At 42.7% G+C, this 21,162-nt stretch overlaps 1 pseudogene; it reads left to right on the top strand.

Moving 5' to 3' along the window:
- The first annotated feature begins 98 nt into the window (after positions 1 to 98).
- Positions 99 to 20,095, top strand: LOC144752535 (heterogeneous nuclear ribonucleoprotein H-like; annotated as a pseudogene).
- Positions 20,096 to 21,162: the final 1,067 nt, after the last annotated feature.

Below are 21,162 nucleotides of genomic sequence, written 5' to 3' on the forward strand. Positions count from 1 at the left end.
TCCACGTTCAGGGGTGCTAAACTTTTTTTTGGGCTCTTTTCTCTGTGCATCAGCACTGGTTTTACCAATGCCTAAATGTAAATACCAATCCTGTAACGATGTTACTGGGCCTAATGATCCAGTTATTGCTGTTCTCGATTTTGATGGTGAGTCTTCTGAGCCAAACGCATGGCCTCAGCCTCCGAAGTCACACTTGATGCCCTTTTGCAGTACTTGCTGTGGGTTGATCTAGCGGGCTCTTAATTAGCAGCCGTTATTTTCCAACTTACTTGCTGCCTCAGCTATCCAAGTTTTGTAGCGGGCAACATCCATCTCTGAAAAAGGAATTATTGTCTTCGGTGCCAATTTTGCCCGTGGATCCAGAACTGTGACACAAATATAATGTTCTTGTGACAAAATCTTATTTTGCACCCTTGTATGCTCCACCAACTCATAGGCTTCTTTTTTTCCCTCTACACCTTTGTACGATTCAGACACCACCTTCAGCTGATGCTCTAGCATTTGCAATAATGGGATACCTAGGCCCATAGTACAGTCCTCCTTGCTGACTTCACGTGTGAAGATGTTGTAAATATGTTTTCTCTTATTTGTGGGTTAGTCTTTTCTTTATGTCTTTTACTTAGAACATGGTGTTTGATCTCTCTGCTAATGTTCTACCCTGCATTCCTACTGTGGCAGTTGGAGCTTGCCAGATGGTGGTCTGCTCGTCTGTTTCTGTGCTGTGAATAAACTTCACATCTTCAACAGAAGATCTTGCTTGATTCATCTTTATTTGTTTACCACATTTTGGCGAAGAGGTCTGGCGTGTGTATCTGTATCAATTTGAGGAATCCTCGTACTCGCCGTCCTCCTGTTTATTTGGATGACTACATTTGTTAACTGTTTTGTTTTATTTTCTTTGCTTTGCTTTAACGATTCAAGGGAGGGAGATGTGTTGTAAATATGTTTTCTCTTATTTGTGGGTTAGTCTTTTCTTTATGTCTTTTACTTAGAACATGGTGTTTGTTCTCTCTGCTAATGTTCTACCCTGCATTCCTACTGTGGCAGTTGGAGCTTGGCCAGGTGGTGGTCTGCTCGTTTGTTTCTGTGCTGTGAATAAACTTCACATCTTCAACAGAAGATCCTGCTTGATTCATCTTTATTTGTTTACTACAGAAGACCTCAAAAGGGCGAAGCATCTCAGCCAGGCATTTAACTAGGCACCATGGGTCCATCTGAAGGGTCATGCTTTTCACTGTAGCATCCCCTCTTCGCATGACATATTCATTAAGTGTCCTGTACTGCTCAAACAGACGGTCAAGCATGTAATAAGTAGAGTTCCAACGTGTTGCCACCTCCTGGATGAGTGCTTTGACTGGCATTCTATAGTCACGTTGAATGATCCTCAGCTGCTTCCGAGCTTTAAAAGAATGGCTGAAATGAGGGCATATTCTTCAGCAGGTGGTCAGTAAGTTGCTGACTATGGCTTCTTTTTTTAGAAAGTCTGGAGCTATAATGTTTATGCAGTGCGACAAATACAGAACCCTGACATAGGAACCAAGCTCCATGGCCTTAAGTACATTACTGCCATTATCTGTGGAAACAAAACCAATCTTAGACCCTCTTGGGCGCAGCCTTTCAAAAACCTTGCTGCAAAACTTTTCCAAAATGTTTACAGCAGTATGAGATTTCTCCATGGCGAACATGGCTACAGTTGCATGTTTCCGAGTAGCGTTAAAAATCTCAGCTGTGTCAACAGCACTTATTTCAGATAGTTTATCTCTAACCCCCACAAAAGAGACCCAGTGTGCAGTGATACACAAGTAATCTGTGGCTTGGCAACTGGTCCACATGTCTGTTGTCAGGTGGATATTGTGAACAGCAGTCTGCTGCAAAGCTTGTCCAACCAATGCCAGCACATCATATTGTAGTGCCGGAATAGCAGTTCTTGCGAAATGTGAACGGCTGGGAACCTTCCATTTAGGGCAGATGGCTGACACAAAATCAAGCAAAACCCACCCCTTCCCCAAATGAGAAAGGGAGAAGGTTCAGCGCTAACATTTTAGCCAGCTTCGGATTGTACAACCGTGCCATTGGGTGGTTGCATTGGAACTGCCCCTCCGACCTAAGCATGCTCTCAATGGTAGGCTGGATTACTTTCCTTTGTGGTGCTGTTGTTTTCTTTAACCCACTTAGGCTCAACAACGCACTTTGTTTCATTGCAGTACTCGGTCGCCTTGGTGTCCAGCCTGACTCTGAGTATGGCTCTTACTGCGGTGCCACTGAGATGTTATTGAGAAGGATGTGGGCGGTACCACTACACTACTGTGGACAGGGTTAGAAATGCCTCCCTCTTCTTCACCTTCCACCGCAATAATATTGTCCCCTGATTCTTCATGCCCAACATCAATGGGTTGAGTTTTTTTACTTTGTTGTAAGTGAAGTAGGTGATCCTCCCACAATATCGTGTGGTGTATTTTGAGATGACTTGTTTGGCCTCCGGTACCATAGTTTGTACCAACCTTGTCGACAAATTGAGCATATAGCTCCGTTCTCCTCCTTAGTGCTAACCGAAAAGAAGTCCCAAACTGGGGAGGAAAACTTTATGGCACTGCTGGATGTGCCACTTTCAATACCAGATGAACTGGAGGGTATGCTTGGAATGTGACTCTGTGCAGCTACACTCACACTGTGACTTCTACCACTACCTACTGAGATGATTGAGCTGGACGTAGGTCCCTGCTGGGCCTTTTAAAATATGGAAGCTAGAGGTCATGGTGGTATAACCTGTGTTGGTGGTATCCGTGCTACATCCCACTCAGCAGCCTTTTTGGATAGGGTAATAATGTTGGTCTCCATCCCCTTTGGGGCGGGAGTGATGTGCATAATGACTGGCTCGTCATCATCAACATCATCCCCCTCTTGTACATCTACCTCCATAACTCTAAGTCTTTCTGGAACCTTCCTTTTTCTCTAGCCTTGTCTTGTGACGTGCATCACTCTCAGACTGAGCTGGTGGCTTCCAAGTGGCATCACGATCATCAGAAGAAGAAGAAGATGATGGACTAAGCCTCCTTTTCCTTGCTGGTGGTCAGGAAGACAATAGATCTTCCGAAACAGTGGTTTGCTCCACTCTGCCTGCAGGAAGCTCGATTTCCTGAAATGCCCCTGCTTCAGCAGCAACAACTACTATTGTGGGCTGTTCTTGCGGCTGCTGATGTTCTTGCGGCTGCTGATGTTCTTGCGGCTGCTGCTGTTCATGCGGCTGCTGCTGTTCTTGCGGCTGCTGCTGCACACTTATCTGCTGAGTTTCCACCTACGTTGATTGTGTACTACTTTGCGATAATGACATTTCAACATCGCTGCTCATTAGTAGACTGGCTACCTCTGCGACACACAAGGGCTTGGGCCTAGGTTGGTGGGGTTGGACCGCTGGTGCGGAGGTGCTGCTCCCAGCTTGGTTCCCGGACAACGCTGCTGCATGCGTAATTTGTTTGGTCCTAAAAAACACATTGGCCGGCACACCAGTCATGGTTAATTGCACTTCCTTTTTCTGTTCCTTCTTCTCACCGACAACTTTCTTGGTACTGGACCTGGCACCTTTCTTTGGGGCCAACTTCTTCAGATGTCAAACAGGACGCAGGGGCACAAGTTGTGGTCGCATGTGGACGTGATGTGCAGCAGGACTTCTGTCTGGCTGTACAATGGGTGGTGATGATGTTGATGATACCTCCTCCTCTGTCTTTTTGTGTAGCTAAAAGCAAATAAGCCAGGAGAAGAACATCAGTGAAATGTTGCATTTGTTGTTGTGGTTCAAATATTAGTGTACTAGTACAAACAAACAAACAAACAAAAGATATAGTCTAGCCATTTCTGAGACTTTGTAAACAAGGGCTATGGTATACTACTGTGTACACACTACACTCTCAGGAAGGATAGGAAAGAGAATAAGAACCACCAAAATACAAATGTACTAGAAGTGGGGTGGACCCTGTGTGCCATTAAATTATTTGAGCATCACATCATTCAGGGAGCTGCTGCTGGCAAAGGGGATGGATGGATGGAAGCAGTAAGCCAATAGGAAAACCATGCAGGCCTATGTGGCAAAAGCAGCACGCTAATAACTCCCACCACAAAAGGCCACCAGCCACATGGACACTCACAAATCACAAGCAACAAGCAGAAGGCCTAGGAAACACAATGAACTGACAAAAGGCCTATACAAGCCAGGCAAAGGATGCATGCTAAAGCACACTGCTTTGCCTTTTTAATGCAATAAAATGCAAAAACAAAAATACAAGGTCTGCAGGGTGCATGCATTGCACACCAACACACCACACCACACACCCACAATAAAGGCATTTCTTTAAGACACCCAACAACAGAACCCCCCCAAACAAAACACACATTTCCCACCTCAATCCAATGCCATCCATTCCCTAAATTATGTTTAAATTCAACAGACCACACAGAAAGACGTGTTTAATGCACCTGTGGCTACCTGCTCTGAGCCTACTGGATAAAAGCAGGCCTGTTGGCAGACAAGGCCACACAAGCTTGCAGGCCTAGGCTTCAAAAAGGCAACCAGCCACATGGCCAGGCCCACCCAATTACAAGAAACAGAAGACAGACAATGCAGGTCTATTGCAAAAAGCACACTGCCAGCGTTCAAAATGGCCACCAGCCTCATGGCCATGCCTACCCACAACAAGAAGCCTAGGCCACAGAGGAATAGCATGCAGGCCTATATGGCAAAAGCAGCACACTAATAACTCCCACCACAAAATGCCACCAGCCACATGGACACTCACAAATCACAAGCAATAAGCAGGAGGCCTGGGAAACACAATAAACTGACAAAAGCCCTATAAAAGCCAGGCAAAGGATGCATGCTAAATCACACTGCTTTGCCTTTTGAATCCACTAAAATGCAAAAATGAAAATACACAGGCCAAAAGAAATGTCTGCAAGGTGCATGCATTGAACACTAACACACCACACCAGATACACACAACAAAGGCATTTCTTTAAGACACCCAACAACAGGAACCCCCCTCCCCAAAAACACATTTCCCAACTCAATCCAATGCCATCCATGCCCTAAATGATGCTTGAAATGCATTCAAAACACACCAAAGGAACAGTTGCTTCATCATACACCCACCCATCACTAGCTCTGGGTCTACTGACTACCACTACCCATAACAATTTTAAAAAAAGGAATGATAAGTACCAAAATTAAATTGTAGTTGCAGCAACTGCAATGCCCCCAATCAAACAGACACAACACCAACTTACTTGGAAAATATCAAATTCAAAAGTCCTCAAATCCAATGATAATGATGCAGCAGACACAAAGAGTGATCCTTCCAGCTCAAAATCCAAAGGCAGAATGAACAGGAGATGGACAAAGCACTGGGAGGAGGCTGCTGGACAGGAACAGGAAGTTGGAGATTCTGTGCTGTGGCACTTCCTCCCTCTTCCCCCATTTAAAAAAAGGACTCCTTGCACAAAAAAGGACAGCCAAATGTCAATCTGAGGAGTTGTTTTTGATCTAAATCATCATTTACAGAAGGTTTTATGCGGCTAGAGATGATATTCTTCTCCAGATTGATTATTTTACGAGTTCGAGTTCTCGAGCTTCACCACACTTCCGCCGGATGTCGATGTTGTGTCCTAAATGACGTGTTAGCATTCTCATGCTCTCTGTCGCGTTGGATTTTGATGTGTTCGCGCCCTCTCGCTCGCGGTGGAGAATGACGTGTTCGAGATCTCATACTCTTGCGATGCCTGATGGCGAGACGAATGACATGGTCGTGGGCGCGAACTCTCGCGAGATAGCGCGAACGGCTACCAACATCTCGTGCAGCACGCGAACGGATCGGAAAACCTGTCGGCGAACGCGGGGATCCCTGTAAGGGGATCACGCGCGCGAGAACGTATTTTCAAAGCGCATGCATTGAAAAATCTCTGCTACGCTGCGGATCGCCGAAATTGGCATTTTCGCGCTCTCCGGCGAACCCGAAAATGCCAAAATATCGCAATTTCTGCGAGCGGAACAGAATTTGACGCCCACCCCTACTTGTAAGCCCCATCAGATTGTAAGGGGCCGCAGTGGTCCAAATAGACACCCGTGATGGTCTCTCTGATATTAGCAATGGTATCTGCTCTAGACGAGTTATGCTGGTGCCCTTAATCTGTTGACAGATGTCGCATTTTAAGACATAATCTTTGGTCTGCTTTGTTAACCCTGGCCACCAATAGCACTGTTTCAGTAAAGAAATAGTCACCGTAACTCCTGCATTTTGCAGAACCCAAACCCTCTTGTGCAGCTAATATGAAGCCCAATCTGCAAACCATGTTTGGTATTACTCTATCCCCCCACTCCGGGAATCTCAGCAAATGGAACGTTGTTTGCATCTAACTTGTAGGAGTACTTGAGTGGAAAACCTTTCGGCAATGCCTTATTGCCTTTGCGTGAAGCAATGACAGCTACCATTATCTGTCCGTCTATTCTCGTTTTTGAATGAGAGATTGCAGCCATAGACGCAGTTCGTACTGCCCCCTTTGCGGCTTCGTTAGTCAATGAATTCTCATCAAAGTGAACACCATCACGTTGATGACTCAGCGTGTGTATCACGTGAGCCTTTGATCGTTTGTTTTTCAACTCAGCTACCTTTTCCCATAGCGTTTTCTGCTTAATTGTGCAACCTTTTGAGTCTTTAAACCCATTTTGTCCCCAATGGTGAAGATATTCATTATATGACTGTACACAGTAAAAAGAATCGCACACAACTAGTGTGGGGAATTCTCAATCCGTATTCATCAGTGCCAGTCATAGAGCTTTTAATTCTGCCAGCTGAGCCATGCAGTCTCCTAGACACTGTGTTTTTGTACAGCTTGAATGGAACTTTCCGTCCTGCATACAACCTTTTACAATCGCACATGCAGCGCTGTATTGCTGTTTACTGTCCATGGTCAGCTGAGCAGATCAGTCAGTGTAAATTATGTATTCCTACTGATCTAGAGGCATTATTTCATTTGGGAGAGGATATTCCTGTTCATATTGCAAAAATGCTTGTGTTTTTAGACTTGGGTCGTATCTGTATTCTACGTCTGATGCAGTGAGAGATGTTGCCCATTGTATCCATCTTGGATGTAGAGCTTTTGCATTTAGAACTCTGACCTTTTTAGCAGCCTCTAAGGCCGGTACCGGAGTCACGACAATTATTTGTTTTCCCTGAGCCAGTGCTCTTTTTCTTACTACAGAAGTCTGTGGATGCAAAACGCAGCTTCACCTTCGTATATAGGTGTGATTGGTATGCTATGGCTACTGTTTCGCCTTCATAGTATGTTAGATAGGTGTACCCAGATTGACCCGCAACTATACGGAACACTAGGTGGCAGACATTTATGCGTTTCTGTATGTGTTTAGATGCTATCATGTCAGCTTGTAGGGAACAAAGGATATCTGTGTGTTCCTGTGTTCATGGCCTAACTGAAAAATCAGATCCTATGAGATCGTAGAAAGGTTTAACCCTTTCTGCGTAATCCAAAATGTATGTTCTGTTAAAATTCAGGAAGCCCAGTATGGATTGTAAATTTTTCAATGATCTTGGAGGTTAGAGCAGCGCACTCTTATCTAAAACGTTAGCTGCAATGCTTTTTCCTTCACTTGAGAGCTCATATCCCAAAAATAGGACATTGAGGTGGGCTATTTTTTTAAGTTGAATTTGTAGCCCAAAATTATAGTGAATCCCAAAATTACGGTGCTCACCCTGGTCAAGCGTTCCTCTAGGTCATCATCCGTCAGATACATATCATCTACATAGGACAATACCTCCTCATCCAGATTCTGAAGTAACTCACTTATTCTAGCTGAGAATAACCCCGGGCTGTTTTTATATCCCTGGGGGAGTTGTCAAAACTGCCCTGGGACCCCAGCGCTGAGAATGCTGTCAAATATCTGCTCTTAGGTGCTACATTTTGACAGAAAAATCCATTTCAGATATCTAGTGTTGTTTTGTATTTTTTCCACACAATGGTATTCATTAATGCGGCACTGTGTGCGTTTTCTACTGCAAACATTTTTGTACATGAGTTTTTTGTCTATAGGTTAAAACTAGATGATATGAGTTGTCAGGTTTCATTACGGGAAACAAAGGATTATTCATGGAAGAGGTGCAAGTTTCAATCACCCCCTGGTATTCAAGTTGATCTAAGATCTCCCTGACTTGTTTTTTAGCTTCTTTCTTAATTGAATACTGTCTCGTTGGAGTAGATTTTAATAGTATTACGTGGTGGGTTGAATCTTCATCCCACCCAACATGGTTGCGATATAGTGCAGGGGCAAGGCCTACCACCCACTCCTGCGCGTATGTGTATTTTAAGTGGTTAGGAATTAGGTCAGAAAAGGCTGGAAAAATGACCCTTTCTCCCGTTGGGCAATCCATAACAAGGGCAGCCAGTCAATCTCTTTCAGCTAAAAGAATGTCATAGCCATAAGTCAGGTTCTCCCAAAAGAGAGCTTTAAGTTTTCTGGGCTTATCCCTCTCCATTTGGAGTGATATTTCATGTATCCTATGTGAGACACCTACCTTAGTATCAGGTGTTTCCACCGTGATATGTTCACTCAGCACCGCTGTCACCAGAAATTCCATCAGGTTCTGGCGAGCTATTGTTACTTCTGATGCATTGTCTAGCATCGTCAGAGCCCATTACCGTTCAGTAGTTGAGTTCTCAGAATTCTTGGCATGTCTGATCTTAATACCTGCTACTTTCTTCTTTTAGAATTCAGGTTTTGATTTTGGTTTCTCTTCTTTCTTTGAAGTGTATTCTGGAGCGCGTTGCGTGTCTCTGAACTTTGCATGCTCTTCTTGTCTGTGTTCTGACTGTCCTGCCCTCTCAGAGTTTTTTGATGAACCCTGAAAGGAACGAGAAGAACATGTATCAGTGTCCTGATACCTGTCAGGTTTTCGAATGTTATCCCTATTCCTAAGGTTATACCTCCTTTCGGATGGCTCCTGTTGAGGAGACCTACCTCTGGAAAGAGATCTATTCTCTCTATTCTTTTGTTTGTTATTTTCCCATTTCTTCTTTGAAGAAGCAGGTACTTGCTTAAAGGAATCTTTTTCAGTACTACCCATCAGTTGAGGTTTTAACGCTCTAACTCCCAAACTGTCTCTACCTATTTCTGCAAAAGCAATTTCAATTATTTTAGGTAATTCATGTTTGTGCTGTAAAGAAGTGAAGTCCCGCAGGCGTTGGGATATCGCCACCACTGCTGCTTCCCCTTTAATATTTGCTAATAATATAACTGATACCTGGTAATTTCATCCCTAAGTTCAGAGCAGGTTCTGCTCCATACTCTTTCTGTATTTGCCTTAATACATCTGGTATTACTACTAATGACTGGAGACCAAGAGTCCTGGTATATGTGGCAGCAAAAACTGACCCCAAGAGGTACAATCATCTTTCTGGGGGTTATCCCCATGGGCAAGCAGATTGTTAACATTCTGTGTTTTTTATCTTGTGGGCTGGTGTTTGGAAATACCGCCTCTAGCTGTGTTATTTTTTGAGCCACCCAGAATGGTATTTGTTCACGTTTTGTGGGCATCTTGCCCACGACTGTGTGTAAAGTTTGTGGTGTAATTTTAGTTGTTGATGTTTGAATCTGACCTGTTGGTGTAGCTGTCGCTGGCTGAAGTGTGAGTGTTCTCATCACGAACTGTGTCAAGTTTCTGTAAAGTCTTATTAGTTCTTTAAGAAGTGTACCTAAGTCATTGTTTCAATGTCAGGATGTGGTGTATGGGCCGCTAGTACTGGCCATGTTGCTTAGTCTCTTGTGAGCAGACCGAGTCTTACTTTATTTTTTGTATGTGCGAGAGCGCCTTTAAACGAGTATAAATGCGTCCTGGTAAGTGAGCGGAACTTCACTGTGGACAATATTCATTTGGTAAGTCATCTTCTGTGTAGTAATGAAATGTTTTTGTTCGTGCATTTGCCTGTGGGAATCTAACCCATGAATAGAATACCTCTCTTCTAAATGATTTGTGTGCCTCACTCACGAAGGTTACTGGCCCACCCGTAGCTGTTAACCCATATGAAGTTAGTTTTAGGGTGATGGCATTTCTAACATTTTCTGTAATTTGTATTGCATCTGCATCTTCTTCTTCGGCTGAGAGATTCAGCTCATGTACAACGTTCTCCACTTGCTCAGTCACTGTTTTTTAGTAAGAAGAGTTCTCCAAGGGAACCAAGGTAAGGTGTTGCACAAATAGGAACAATGTGTCCTTCAAGCTTGATTAACCAACAGCCAATAAATAGGATTTTGTCTACTCAGCTGCGGTGGATTTTTGTACCCTCCCACTCCCGACGTCTCTTGGGAAATGTGAGTAGGGGTCTCTGGGAATAGCACAACTGAACTACTCAGATTTGACTGTTAAATAAGTACCCAAGCAACGCTGGTGACTCAATGTCGTTTAGTTCCTATAAAACATGTATAGGATTTGCACTTTTAGGCAACATACACTGTAGGATTGGTGTCAGACTGAAAGGTTAGGATGTTACTTGAGCTTATAGAGCCTATATGGAATCTAACACTATCTCTACATCTAAGGCAATCATTTTCACTGCCTCAATTCAGGAGGGATGTCAAGACCTTGCTCTTCGACTGAACTGCAGAACATTGCCCCCAGCGCCTTAGGACTCTAACGGGTGATTAGCTGTGCTTTAAAAGAACCATGATTGATTGATTGAGTCTTTAGAAAACCCTCAGGACCTCAGCCCCTGTGGCCGATTTCATATTTAGGGGAAGGAAAGTGCAGTGCAGCATCCTCCACAAGCCTTTAAAAAGCCTGGGAAATCCATCCTCTGGGCTTCTTTAATATTTAGTGAAAGGAGGCTTGCTGTCGCCCCTCCCAAGCTTTGGAAGGCGCCTCCGACCCCATCCCCCTGGTCGATATCTGTTATTATGGGGATGGAGGGCAAGTTCTGCCTCCCTCAGCCATTGAAAGGTCTGTGGACCCCTTTCCCTGTGGCTGACTTAGTAATTTTGGGGAGGGGGCATGCTTCAGGACCCATCCTCGAGTCAAAGGAGGGCCCTGGAGACCCCATCCCTTGATGACCCAAAGAGAACTGTGTCCCGGGGATTCCATCCCCGGGGCACTGACTTGTTCCTGCCTGAGAGAGTGCGGACAGGGAATATAAAATTCAATCAATCATCAATATTATTTCGGTTTAAAAAGCCATAAAAGATACACAATAGCAATTGAGACATCATAATATTATTACATTTCAAAGAGTACCACTAGGCCATTAAATAAAAACAGGTAAAATATGAGCTTGTTACATAGATAAAACATACTGAGGAGTGGCAGCAAATACCATTATAGGAGGCCCAGATCTATTTGCATCTGGCTAGCAGCCTTTTCGATCAGTTACTTAGATAAAAAATCAATAGAAAAAGTGCAAGTGCTTTAAGAGCAATATGTGTAGTTAGAGCGTCTTCCTACTAATTTTCTTATTAAATCTTAAAGTGCAAGTAAAGTAACATTATTACTAGTATGGTAGAAAAAAAATACAGATTCAAAGCTGAAGTAAAAGCAATGTTCCAGGTACAGTATGCTAAAACTTCAGCCCTTCCTTTGCTCTTATAAAACCTATATCACACAAATACCTACTAACACTAAAAACAACTTTTTGAGAGGTATCAGTTTTCAATATTCTTGCTGCCTCGTGGCAAGATCTAATACCCAGTAACCGGTAAATAGGTTTAATCCATTTTTTTCTAGCTTTTACATAAGCTGGACAGAAGAATAATACCTGGAAATCATCTTCTCTTGCACCTGATTGACATAGGGCACAACACTCAATATTTTCTTTCCCTTGCTCGCAAGGCCATTTCGATATGATTTTGTTTTTTTGCAAGATTCCATATCGACATTTCAAATATAATGACTTTGCTAGTTGTGGCTGCACCTTGTCCAGGAAGGACTCGAAGCTCCAAATTTGTTTCATTAGAAGTAACAGTATTGTTAATGTACCAATTGTTGAATTATGTAGCACACGATCTTGAATTTAGGTCCAGAAAGTTGTTTTTAGTATTTTCTTGGAACCCATAGACAGTTGTGCAGGCTCACCTCAAAGGTGCTTTAACCATACTTTTGTAAACCAGCAGCAAACATGCTTAAGCCACGGAAAACCTATTCCGTGATTGAGCCATTCAAATTTCCTCCAGCCCTTCTTTATAGTGCACTAGCTCTTCTGTGGACCACAGTCGCACCCAGAACAATAGTTGTCTTAAAATTGCCTGGTGGTGCATATGGCGTACATTAAGATCCATTACAATGGGTATTAGTGGTGTGCGCATTGAAAGGTGTAAAATGTTCCAAAACAACTTAGGGGCATATTATCAAGCACAGGCGATAAAATTATTGCCGCTTTATCGGCAGGAAACTGCCGCTAAAACGGCGATAATGGGCTTGATAATATGTCCTTGTGAATTCCCATAGCAGCCCAGGTTCTGGTGTTAACCTGGGCTGCTATGGGAATTCACAAGGGCATATTATCAAGCCCATTATCGCCGCTTTAGCTGCAGTTTCCTGCCGATAAAGCGGCGAAAATGTTATCGCCTGTGCTTGATAATTTGCCCCTTATTTTCTCCCACCATAAAAGTATGATTACTTGATGGTCCCCATACCTCTGTCCCATACAGAGAAGCAGACTGTGCCCTTTATTTATATACCTCAAGGGCTGGGGATACCGCTTTAGACATGCTACTCTCATGTTTCTTTACTATAGGTAAGGAATTTTGGACTAAAATGCTCTTGCTTTCCTCCAATTGCGTTTTCAAAAACATTTTAGTATCCAAGGTTATACCTAGATAATTAAAATTGTGAACATATTCTATCTTTTGTCCCTTAACAGTTAAATTCTTTTTAAAAGACTTGTGCGGAATAACTGCCATGTATTTAGTTTTGCTAGCATTTATTTCCAGGCCCTTAGTCTTGCAATATACACCAAAGGTATCTATTAAACATTGTAAACCTTTGGGAGTTTGGGATATTAGAATGGCGTCATCTGCAAATAGGAGGGCGGGCACTGGCACTTCACCTAACTTGGGAGAATCATGTTTGCAGCCCAATAAATATTCTGGAATGTCATTTACATACAATGAAAATAAGGTGGGTGCCAGTACACATCCCTGCCTTACACCCCCGATTACCTTAATTTGCTCAGTAAGCTCACCTCTCGGACCCCATCTGACCCTTACAAATTTATCCTCATGCAATCTTATGATTTGCATGAGTATTTCCCCGGTACCCCTTGAATTTTTAAGGATTTTCAGAGGAGGTTTCTAGGGATCAGGTCGAAGGCAGCCTTCAAGTCTACAAAGTCGATGTGCAGATGACCCTTCCTAACACGCATTGGCATAACCAATAGGTCTCGCTTTTGGGACCTTACAAGTGAATAGCCATGCAACACTTGATGTTGTCTAATCTAGGATATTGTGCTGGATAACTAAACATTTATAATGTCCCAAAGGTGAGACTTATTGGCTATGCATTGGGGGGCCTTATACATGTTTAGGTAGAGCTATTGACTTTGGCAATGTTTCTAAGCTGTGCAGTAGAGAAGTGTGGCTGCTGTGCAGCTTGCAGAGAAGTTGTAATTAAAAAGTGTAAGAAGCACTGAGTTATGCTGTGGTGGCATTGAGTGATGCTTTGCTGGCCCTAAGTGATGTTGTGGTGGGCCTGAGTGATGCTGTGGTAGTGCTGACTGATGCTGTTGTGGTGCTATGTGTTGCTGTAGTTGCGCTGAGTGATGTTGCGGTGGCGCTGAGTGATGTTGTGGTGCCCCTGAGTGATGTTGTTGTGGTGCCGAATGATGCTGTGGTGGTGCTGAGTGATGATGTGGTGGTGCTGAGTGATGCTGTGGTGGCACTGAGTGATGTTGTGGTGGTGCCGAGTGATGCTGTGGTGGCGCTGAGTGATGCTGTGGTATCGCATAGTGATGCCGTGGTGGCGTTGAGTGATCCTGTGTGGATGGTGAGCGCCCTACATCGTAATCAGCCCCTTAGTTACTGGTGCAGCCCATATAGCCCACACTACTGTTCAGTTACATTTTATTTCAGAATGAGACCACCCTAGTAACAAATCATATCAATATCTCCACCAACTACAAAGCATCCTGTCAGGAGATTTTGGTATACATTATAAATATTTGATTCAGATATCATACTCTCCTCTAAATAAGGATATGCAGTCAGTAGATGAGGGAGGTCCTCTGGTCTATTGTCCTTTCCAAGTTATAACTGAGTCCGAATTAGTCTGGTACCACAAAACACTTTTAAATATTCCCAGTCTGAACTTTTTTGTTAATATCAGTTATAATAAAACGGTGGTAAATTAGTTATTTAGAAACTCCAATAAAATTCAGTAATTTGTGAGCAAATATTCCTAATCCATTTACCTGTGCTAAATCCACACATTACGCTACTCCAAAAAGGGCGAATTGTGCGTACATGGCTGTGCATGTGGATACATCGCCTATATTTTACAGGGATGCAGGGGGAGGAACAAATAAATCAATTAAAGTCTTGAGCGGAAACCAGCCACACAGTCTTACTTGTCATTTTTAAGGACTGGTTGCTTTCCCTTTACTTAAAATTGTCCAAGAGAAGCAACACATGAAAAAAAAGAGTTGCTGCTGCACCTTATGTAATAGCTATACACTTACTTCATATAAAAATGGACAGACTGACTAGGAATGTGTGGCAACCTTCTTTGCTTTCAGGCCTAAAGGTACTGCCTGGAGCCCCACAAAATTGGGAGAGGCACACTATTATATGGAAATAGGGACCGGGTTACACAGTAGAATCACCAATGGAAAAAGTCTCCCTTTTCTCCGCCAGCATATATCAACTAATATTCATTATTCAAGCTAATTATTAATTGAGAGACATTTTAACAATTGTCAATTTTTCAGTTGCTAAGAATTTGGATGCAATGCAATGTGATATTGTATAATTGAGTCTTTTTTATGTTTTTTTAAACTATTGTTGTATTTTAATTTTGGGCGATTGAATGATGAGTTAGGAGTGTATTAAATTGAGAACTGATATTCTTGAGAAAAATACACTATCGGAGAATTTGATATATGAATGAAGAAACAAAAAATTATTTTATGACTTTGTATTTTATATAATATATATTACAACACAAAACAATCTTTTTAAGTGAAAAAATGTATATTAAATCTGACTTTTTTACATGAATACATGTATCAGTGTTTAGTGTTAACTTTTGAATAAAGGTGAGAGAGATAGATTTTCTCTCAGGGATCGACGGCATATGATATGGCGCCAGCTTCAGAGGGTGGGAAGAGCACAGTTGTAGAACAGCCTAACACGGGCGTGTTGAAACCTGGGTCTTTAATTGTGTGCACATGCCCTTGCCTGCAGGCAGATGTATTCAGCAATGTTGTCCTATCGTCACAGGCAGGCTGAGTAAAATGCTGCAAGATAGAGTTAGTGACGCCCGGTGGTGGCCCAACACAAATATCGATTCCCAGAAGCGCGCCCGCTTTCATTGTTTATCTTGGCAATAGTTGTACGACTGTCATTTACGCCACACTGGAATATGAACTTCCAGGTCCAATTCAGTTTATTTTTAATTAAAGCACATGCATTGGCAACGTGCATGCATCCTATTTGCTGTTTAGGTGTAATGTGGCACGGACAAATGCCTGAAGAGTTCTTTATAAAAAACAAGCATTGGCCGCGTGGCCGTAAAAGTAATGCCGAGCGACCATGAAACAAAAGTGAGCCACACAGGGTAACATGGAAGCAGCGGGGGGCGGTGAGTGCTGAAGCAACACAGGGAAGGGTGAGGGGGTGGATGTGAGAGCAACATGGGAGAGCAAAAAAGAACCAGCGCGCGCCTCGCTCTCAAAGTTAAAAAAAGAAAATTTTTAATGAAGCTGATAGCCGCGCAGCCGTGAAAGTGGCACGGCCGCACGGTGAGAAAGTGAAAGGAAAATAAAGCTGACGAGGAGGGAGTGGGTGAAGGGAGGGGGTAGGGGAGGAGATTCACTAGCGCGCTGAAAGCCAGATGGCAGCTGTGCACGTCGCGCGCTTGTGCGCGTAATAGCAAGCTGGTGGCCGTCAAGGTAGCACTTTTAAAGCAGCTACTAAATGTCTCGCCAGAACAGCGCATGCGCTGGCTCAGGTGAGACCTAAAAACTGTGTATTCCCAACTCATGCAGAGGAATTTAAAAACCTGGCTAATTGTGCTTGTTTTAGCTCTAAAACCAGCTTGATATATTGATAAAATACTATTCTTCTCAATCCAACCATTTAATTTTTTTTAATTTGTCGAGCTTATATTTTTTGTAAAACATCTATTAAACTAATTGGTCGAAAATGTGAAGGATCTTGGCGGTTACCTTATTTTAAAATTGTTGTAATTTCAGCCCCTTTCCATGATTCCGGTGTGGCTGCACTTGCGGCATCTGAATTACATAAAAGGTTAATATAGGGGCCCCAAATCTCTTTATCGTGTCTCAGTAAGTCTCCTGGTATTTTGTCTGGACCTGGCACTTTTCCCGGTTTTACCGCATTAATAGCTAACAAAGTTTCTTTCAAACTAAAATTAAGGGGTCCGTGCTGGGGAAGGTAAGAAAGTCTTGCATTTAAAATTCTGTGTCACTCGTGGATATTGAATAAAGGCAGGAGAAGTGGCTGAACCATGTTTTCGCATCTAAAAAAAGGTCCTTACTACATCTCCCCACCTTATTTCCTTTGGATATCAGTCACCAATAGCTAGAGTGGTCCTTCGTTTTGGCTGCAATGATCAATTCAGTCCATATACTATCGTCCCAATTTTTCTTAGTTTGTGCTAGTCATTTCTTGTACCTATTCCTTTTCTCTCTTAAGGCCACTATATTTTTTGTTTTTGTTGACAAGATGAGTTCCTTTTTTGCCTCACGGCATTCTTTGTTATACCAGGGATTTTCTAGGATAGTTATCTCAGTTTTCCCCCTTTTTACATTCTGTAGGAATCTTACTTAAGATAGGTGTCAAAGAGTCTACCAATGCGTGATGAATATTCATAATTGGGAAATCTGCAACAGGGGAATCCACATACGGTGAATGATATATCTACAAAGGTATCACAAATCTGCTTCATAGCTTTGTCATTTCCCCCTATAGAAGGCCATTTTAAGGTTCTGTGATTATTACTTATTAATGGTTCGGTGACACTAGAGATGATATCTCCATTGTTCAAGGGAGTTAGGTGAAAAAAATGGGATGTTAGTGTCAGGCATAGGGGGTAATGATCACTATCAGATCTATCCTCAACTACCAGATCAGTATATAATCAATACAACTCTTGCAGTTATTCCTGCTAAATATGGCTGCGTTCGGGCTATCAGAAGGCAGTCGACCATTACAGGCTCGGAGTCCATGTCCTGCGACTAATCTTATTATTTGTGCGACGGCAACTGAGCAGGGTACTACCGGGCTACTTTCCAATGGGGGAATATTATTTACCATGTCTTCTTCTTTGGAGATGTTTTCAAAACCAACAGCAGGTTCAAATTTAAGGTTGAGATAAAAAAAATCACCTCCCACAATTACCCTTGCCCTTAAATCAACTGAACATAGAAGTTGGTCCAATTGTTCTATTACAGGTGATTCTTTAAGAGCTAAACTAGGGCTGTTATAAATATTTACTATATATATTTCAGTCTTGTCCTGCATTTGGATCTTCACTCCAACTATGTCCTGTGTAGGAAAATCCAACTGAATTATATCAATACATATGGTAATTTTTATCCATATAACAAGACCGCCTGATGACCTCCCTCTAACCGAACGAATAGCATTAACGCTATATGTTTTTAATCCTACTTTATATGCGGTTTCCAAGGCCCAGGTTTCTTGCAAAAGTATTATTTCGCTTAGCCCGATGTACTCCTGCCACTCTACATCCACTTGTTTTCTTGTCAGTCCTGCTATATTCCAGAATGTGAATCGTATTTCTGATTGCCCTTTGTTCCTTATTTGCTGAATGGGTACTACTTCTATCTTGTTCCCGGATCCTAAACTTTCATCACACTTATTATCAATGTGGCAGTTACAATTAAGGGAATCCATTCCAATAAGTTGTAACGGCTGGTTTACCCCAACAGTAGCCATACTGTTGCCAGGCAAAAGACTGGTTTTGCATCCAATATACCATGAGGCCTAACCGCTTCCTGTTTGTTTGTCAAACCTATCCACTCTTGTTCCCTATCTAAAACTAGTTGGCTATCTTGAATATTGATTGAGGAGACAAGTGTTAGAGCCTGAGACCCATCCAATAAATGTGATTCGTGTTGTGTTACAAATAATTGTCAGTCTTGGGCATTTAAATCTGACAGGGCCTGAAACCTGTTGGACAGCGAGAGTGAAAAGGTATTATTTGCAAGGGGACCAAGTGGTCGTTTGTAAAAATATCCCAGGGGAAGAGCACAAATACCATTATTCTGAATAGGTAGTGTCTCGTGAAAGTTAAGTAAGTAGCGAACCGTCTGTGGCCGGCGAAAGTTAACCACAATACAGTCACCATCAATACACTTGGGAGATGGACCCACCCAATACAACACCTTTTTTCCTTTCAGCCTCCTTCTCTGATGCCTTGTGTACACTGATGCGAGTGGGATGTAGCAGCTTCTATATCACACTCTTTTAAATTAATGCAGTGATCTAGGACATAATGGCGCAGTTGTGAAAATAAAATCCACTGTGGTTACACTCTAAGAAGGGTGTCTTTACCGAGAGATATTTAGTGGCTTCATTCCCACACATATAGCAGGAACAGGTTTGGTGTTGTATTGCAGTATTGAGTGGGGGGGCGACCTGTTCCGTTTAGAACCCCCTAGGCTCCCTTTTGTTGATAGGATGGACCCACCCACCCAACCCTGCGAACCATTAAGATCTCTCTTGTAGCAGACGGGTGGAACCTTTTATGTTTTGTTAACCAGTCCACAGATTTATTGTGTAACTCAACCCACATCTCCCTTTGGCCTTCCCTAAGGACAGGTGCACCAGCTATAACTAAAATATATGGACACGTGGCCGGCGGTAAGCTCAACAAATCAATATCAGGTTTCAGGCAAGTGTTGGTTAAGCCATCTACTGAATTATTAGACATAATGCTAGATACAGTGCCTGCATCTAAATATACAGAATGAATATTGTGCACACCCCCAACGCCACATTACACACTCAAACCTTTAGGATCTTTCTGTGCTTTAAAGTGTTTTCGGGTGTAGTAAAGAAGAGATCGTGCAATTCTTCTCGGGGTTGGAAATCGTGCCAAATGGGATAACATTGCTGGTGGACTTCCAGGGGAGGAGTACGGGGGAGGCGTTCGTGCAGTTTGCTTCACAGAAAATGGCTGAAAAGGCTCTAAAGAAACACAAGGGGTACATTGAAATATTCAAGAGCAGTCGAGCAGAAGTACGCACTCATTATGACCCCCCTCGGTAGCTCATGGCCATGCAGCGGCCTGGCCCCTATGAAAGACCAGGTGCCGGAAGAGGATATAGTATGGGCAGAGGACCTGGTTTTGATCAAATGCGACGTGGAGGCTACGGTGGCGGCTATAGAGGATATGACGATTACAATGGGTACAGTGATGGCGGCTATGGCTTTGGCACTGATAACCGATACGAGGATGCTGTTGCTGCCATGTCTAAAGACAAAGCAAATATGCAACACAGATACGTCGAACTATTCCTGAATTCTACAGCAGGTAGCACTGGTGGTGCATACAGTAGCCAGATGATGGCTGGAATGGGACACTCTGGAGTACAAGAAGCAGCAACCACTGAAAATCCGTATGTTGGACACACTGTGAAAACTGTGATGGTGGACGATTCCGAAACAGTCTGTGACATACTCATGACCATCTGTGCTAGGATAGGTTTCCAGGATTTGAAGAAATATTCAGATGCCATATACCATGACAAGATATCACTCATAAAAAATACAAAGAATACAGCTGTTAGGACAGCCCTGTCAAGTCTTGTCATCCCTACTTCAATTGGTATAATCCAACAACTATAAAGTCAAGAAGATACCACCACAGATCGCTCTACTGACAAGACAACTCCTGCACTTCCTCTCTGCCAGTGTGAAGAAATCAACCAAAGCAATATTATACCTTATTTTTGTTCCTTTGTTTACTGTTTTTTTTCTCCTTTTCTCAATTACTATGTTTATTTCATGTTGTCCTCTCTACCAATTTATTGTAAAGCGCTCTGATGTCCTTCGGGATCTTGTTCGCGCTATGTAAAACTTTATAAATAAAATAAAAAATAAATAAAATAAAAATAGCAATATTGTTTATCATAGGGCAATCCTTCACTTTACCATCTGGGTTTTTCAAAATTACAGTTAGGTTACCATCTACTACAGAATTTGGACCTACTGTTTCTGTGGCATTTGATTGTTGGATCACGTTAGTGCTGCTTAAGTTATTTATAACAGTGTCCATTCGTTCCAATTTTTCCCATAATTGAGTAAATTTCTTTTCAATCAATTCATGAACATGAGCTAGCGCAGTTCCTAGTGCAGAGCACTCGACAATAGCATGAGTAACATACGAAGCGTTCACAGTACTTTCGTGAATTGGCATAGGACGAAAAGGGGCCAGATCAGTCTGAGTGCCAAAGGAAATTGTTTTCAATGTATCATAAGAGTTTGCATTTTTAACGCGATTATCAGGTTGGGGTCCCTTTGTATTCTTAGGTCTTTGGGCACCAACACCCCACTTTCGTTTAGCTGGTGGCTCTGTCTCCTTTCTTAAATCAGAGGATTTACGATCCCGTGCTCTGGTGGTTATACAGGGTACTTCTGGAACCATAGGTAGTGTTTGTTCCAAAACTATCACCGATGGACCTAATGGGACACTTGAAGGCATTGTAGGTAACAATGTTTGTGTAAAGACCCCTGGAACAGGGTGAGAGATGCCCAGTGAAGACCGTCTCTGAAAATTCGATAGATCCAAAGAGAGACGTTGTTCAGTTATTTCTATTTCATGGGTCAGTAATGACTCTGCCCTGACTAAAAAAGCATCCAGTGTACCCACAACTCCATTTTGCTTATTCATTATATTGCCTTAAAACACTGGT

The sequence above is a fragment of the Lissotriton helveticus genome, chromosome 5_1 (assembly GCF_964261635.1).
Source record: "Lissotriton helveticus chromosome 5_1, aLisHel1.1, whole genome shotgun sequence".
Taxonomy (NCBI): Eukaryota; Metazoa; Chordata; class Amphibia; order Caudata; family Salamandridae; genus Lissotriton; species Lissotriton helveticus.